This window comes from Atta colombica, unplaced genomic scaffold (genome assembly GCF_001594045.1).
Source record: "Atta colombica isolate Treedump-2 unplaced genomic scaffold, Acol1.0 scaffold1, whole genome shotgun sequence".
In the NCBI taxonomy this organism is placed as follows: domain Eukaryota; kingdom Metazoa; phylum Arthropoda; class Insecta; order Hymenoptera; family Formicidae; genus Atta; species Atta colombica.
The window spans coordinates 2,089,128-2,094,658 of record NW_017259183.1 but is presented as its reverse complement, the minus strand read 5'-3'; positions in this window follow the sequence as shown (position 1 = coordinate 2,094,658).

Here is a 5,531-nt window from a genome sequence, read left to right as displayed (position 1 = left end):
TATATATATATATATATACATATATATGTATACAACATTAGTTCTCAACGCATCTAATTAATTATTCAACGTGCAGAATGAACGAATCTCGCTATGTTTCGGTAAATATTGAGGCTAGCGCAATAGAAAAATACTCTAAAAATGTAAACGCGCTTGTGTGCATGTGTTGTGTATGTGTGACTTGGACATCGAGATTCGAAACATTTCGTCGTCAATTTTGCCAGCAGTCATATCTTTAGAATATTTAGATATCGAATTGAGAATGTGATTTTATATTATATTTATCTATGTAATTGCAGTTTCGATTACAAGTTTAAAAATTGCACAGTTGTACTATTGAGTGTGCACCGGCGATACACCAGATTGTCTCACTGTATCGTTAATATCGCCCGTCATTGTGTTCCATTTATGATAGACGTATAATAAATCTATGAAATTGTAGTATCGCATCGGATAAATTTATAATCAATTTCTTCGATCAAGTATGACGTCATTTGTCCACTCTTTACCAATCGTCGCAATCACCTAGTTTATTTTCTATCTAATTAACGTAAGTTTTCCTTTAACGTCAATATGTAATAACATCATAACGGACATATAATAATACAAAAACGCTCCTTTCTTATAGTGTTTTTCATTGACAGAATTAATGCTTAGTGTACATTAATGCTGTTGTATTCTAATCTAAATGTAAAAATGAGATATCTCAATTGATAAAATGCCCAATGTGTATTTTATCAAATAGCACACAATAAAATGTATTTTGCGATTTAATTCGTTTCTACATTTTTATTAAACGTACATCTTTACATCGATTTTTGTACAACAGCTTTAAAGTGCACTGAATGTACTTCTGCCAATGAAAAATACTATTATTAATATGATAAGCCAATACTACATATCAGGTCGAGTCATAAGTAACTTCTATCTTTTTTCTTTATTTTCACATAATCCAAGTCGCATAAGTGTGCAAAGCGCTTTCAAAGCATCTTTCAGACTACACTTCCAAAATTTCAGTTGTCAGTTATAAGGAGAGAGGATTGGGAACTCGATGTTTGGCAGATTATCAAAGATCAAGATTGAGTGACATTCAACATCATCTAATATAAAGAGTGATTTCAAAAGTGCGCCCGTTTTTTAAGCCCTCGATTTTGGAACTGAATTGTATGCCAAATTTTATGCCTTATATTGAAATATTACAGAGATTAGACATTACAATTATCAGAGTTGGGAATGTAAAAGAAAACGGATTTTCGCATAGACGTAATATACAATCCCCCCCTCCCCTCCAGTTGATAACAATTGTCACCTCAACCTGAAATTTCTTTATAATTAATATCTCATTATATTTTGCACACAGTCCAAAAATTAAGGACTAAAAAAACAGGCGAAAAAAACCCCTTTTTTTTGGGGTCACTTTTTATTAGAACTAGAAAAATTATATAAATTAACTGCAGAAACTAAAGCAACAGAGTAATGTATGTCAAAGTACTGCGAGAAATGATAAAAGACATTATTTTCTAGCCTCCAATCGGAGACCTACAGAGACAAAAAAAAAGTCAGTTACGTTACTTTTATTGCATGTAAAAATTTATTTTTGAAACATAAATTTGTTTGAAAACATATAATTCTCTCTGAAAAATATTTAAAAACACCTGCTTTACTTATGCGCTATAATGAGAAATGAGTGAGAAAAGGAATATTGAATATTCCAGACGGCAGTTTTGACCAATTTTGACGGTTTTGACAAATCACGAGTTCTAAATTTCATCATTTTTCGAGATCATGGACAAAGGAAGGTGACGACAACAATGAAAGAGCAAAGGAGCAGACATTATGTCATCTGCGATGTCATGGGTCGCTTTTATGCTTTGGTCACGTGCAAAACTTGTGAACCAGAATAATCTCTGAGAAACTCGGAAAATTAATCGGTACGAGATAATAAATCTGTATTAATAATTAAGCGTCTCGCGACAAGATGTTAAATAAGATCGATTTTTTTGTCATTGATAGATAATCGTAATATCAGAGGACAACGCGATTTGAGTCGCAGTTGCGGTCAACCTCGTCAACATCTTTGATAGATTGGAGATACGTAAGGAGCGCAATCATATTCTACGCTTCCTGGAGCAAAAGTATTCCTTGAAGGGGGAAGAGGAGAGCTTCGCAGAACAGCGACAAAGAGTGTCAATCGCAAATCACGAGATCCAGGATGAAAGAGATCGCCTGCAGCATCAAATCATCGGACAAGAATGATTCGAATGACTCCAGGAAGCAAGAGAATATTATCGAAATCTCATTTTTTACTGCAATGCGATAAAAATGTAAATACACTACGCATTTTGTGTATCTGCATAAGCGCTTTTTAATACTTTGCACACGCTGCTACAAAGATGGATTGTATGACATGAGCTTTGATTCTTTATGCAGTTGTCACAATCAAAAATATGTACTATTGTTAACTTTGTGAAATTATATGATCTCTGAAAAGAAACTGTGGAAACTGATTCCACGCTGGTCAAGATCATCGCATGTGCTATACATATATTTTTCAACCGTTTCTTTATCCCTTTTTTGTATTTGAAAGTATCATGTGACGAATGGCACTTTTAAGTTTTTTCAATCTATCTTTTTTGAAATCATACTTCAAGGTTTTTTTTTTCTTTCAGTGTTTCTTCAATGAATCTTCAACGATCTATTAAGATCGCAGGATACTTTTAATTGTTCAGCTTCAAGTTTTAAAAGAAGAAATGTTTATCTGCTCTGATAAAAAACAAAAGTCAATCGCCACATGATTTATTTGAAGGATTTTTCGAAAAGTTAAATATTTAGTAGAAATTATTTATGACTCGATCCAAGAAAGAAATCTTAATCGAGTGACGTCCAAGTCACCTGTACAGGATGTTCGGCAAAAAAGTTCCGTAACAAATATATTTCAATTAGAAGAATAATTCTGTATTCAGCATAAGGACGTACTTTGTAAGAATTTATCATGAAAAGATGCTGTCCGGTATAAGATATATCATTTAAGAATACTATACTTTGTGATTCTTCGTACATACGTATCATAAATATTATACACTTTGTACCTATCTTTGTTTCACTTTATCTTTGTACCTGACATATTTGTTTGCGACACTTTTGCAGACAACCTGTACATCGCAATGACTACATTAACTTAACGGTTATCTAAACAAATTGTACAAATTGTACTTAAAGGTCTAAACAAATTTTAACATCCCATACACTAAGTAATAATAATTATATTTGCTCTGGTTGTGATCGCGTCGCGTCTTTTTAAGAATTACTCGCGTAATAATTCATAATTAATATATATAATATATATAATGTCTCTTTTTTTCTTTCTCTCTCTCTCTTTCTCTCTTTTTATATATTTATATATTTAATATCTTCATATATTAAATAATCATAGCATTAATCTTATAATTATTGGATTATAATAAAATTACCAAAAAGCAAAAATCTCTCTCATAAAAATAAAAGGGTTTTCGTCGAAGCATGTTCCACATACAAAAGCAACAGTTACTTATAGAGGCCTTGCGATTTCTGTTATCTACTTATAGTGCATATACAATCTTCTCTTTAATATTACTTTACTCTTTACTATCTTTCGCGTATCCTTACTTTCGCGTCCACGTGTGTGTAAAGTGTGTTTGTTAATAATAAAAGTGTAAGTGCATGATAATTATAGATTATTATTATGCGTTCGTTTAGATTTGGCCCTTTTTCGGCAGAGTAAAAATTGATCGCGACTAAAGGTTCTTAGTGTAATAACCGTATAAGATTAAAGTTAAAATCAGTCGAAGCCAGATTGCGACACTATCTTTTAAAGTAATTATTTTCCAGATTGCATGTAAAATACATTGTCATTCAATGATAATTAATATATTGGACATTCTTATTTAAAAAAATCAATTTTAATATACTATAAAATTAAAAATATATAATTTGGTATTTTTAATATCAATAATTTTGTTTTATTTATGAATATAAAACAGCAAAAAGTTCTTTAAACTTTTATATATCATTGTATTAATTTTAATAATTTTTTTAATGCGAACGCTTTCATTAAGATTACGCATATTTAATTTAAAGAGAGGCGTCACTTTTGCAAATCACTTAAAAATAAGTAGTTATTATATTATAAACATTTGTAAAGTCCAATAGACACTAAGATATAATTTTTTTCCTTATGAATATAGTCATTCACACACACAACATATGCTAATATGATAAAAAATTTTTTAAAATAAATTTTGCAGTGTATTGCTTATCTAGTATTTAAGCCTCTCCAAAGTAATTTTTTTTCTGTAAGTTTATAAACACGTTTTCGGCATCACAATTCAATTGTGAGACAAGATGCTTTGAAACAATTAAAAGACATCTTGTTACAAAATCCTCTAAAATCTTTAGATTCACAATTGAATTCTCTGTTATATGGTATAGCTTTATTTCTTGATAAAGAGAAAGAAATACGCACAAATTCATTTCACTTAGGGTGTGATCGAGTTGCCACTACGAATGTTTTGAAGCATTTGATTAATCAATCAGAAGAAAGAATTTTACTAACTGATTAATCAAAAAATGCTTCGAAGCATTCATAGTGGCAACTCGATTGCATCCTATGTAACCTGCATATCATACCCAAAAAATTAGGTAATATTTTATGACTATCTTTCGCTAATGCACTATTACAATTTTGTACAAACACATCTAAGAAAAATAGAGAATTTTCTTTCACAACATGGATCAATATGTGTCATTGCACAGCTCAGATATGATATTATATAATTTCATCAAAGATGTCAACTGTTCATTTGAGATAAGATCAAGAATAAAATTAAGGGTGCATTGCAGGAAACTTTATTTAGGTACATGATCGATTATATTTCCGTTTGTGAAAATGAAAAAATATATTTCAGTTTATAGCGATAGTGCGACTCAATTTTGTGAAATTAATCTTGATGAAGATATGATCTTGATAATCGTGAGAAAGAAACCTTACCTATAGAAGAATTTATAAAATATGTAAATTTATTGATGCCACTAATGTCCGATATTTGGCTCGAAATATGTCCAGAGAAAATTGAGAGTTACACAGAGATTACAATTTTGAGCAAATTGTAATTATGCAATCGATTGTGGAATACATTGATACATTGGATCAGGATAATTATAGCGTCAAAAGTACGAAGCGTTGGTTTAAAAATATGTTTCATGATAGGGCATATTTTCGTTATCCAATCAGAAGCCTACCACAACTAAGGTTATCTTCGTCTTCAAGGATCAGAAGACGAAGATAGCCTTAGCCGTGATTGCTTTTGGTTGTATAACGAAAAAACATCGTATATATGAAAAATTTCCTATCGAGATTTCCTTATGATAAAGTAAAGCCTTTTATTAATTAAATCCAGAAAACATCAAAAAGATTTTTCTCAAATGGAATTTACGGAAGGATGTTTGGAACAAAATTTGGGACTGTCAAATTCACGTATGATTTACATCTCTGT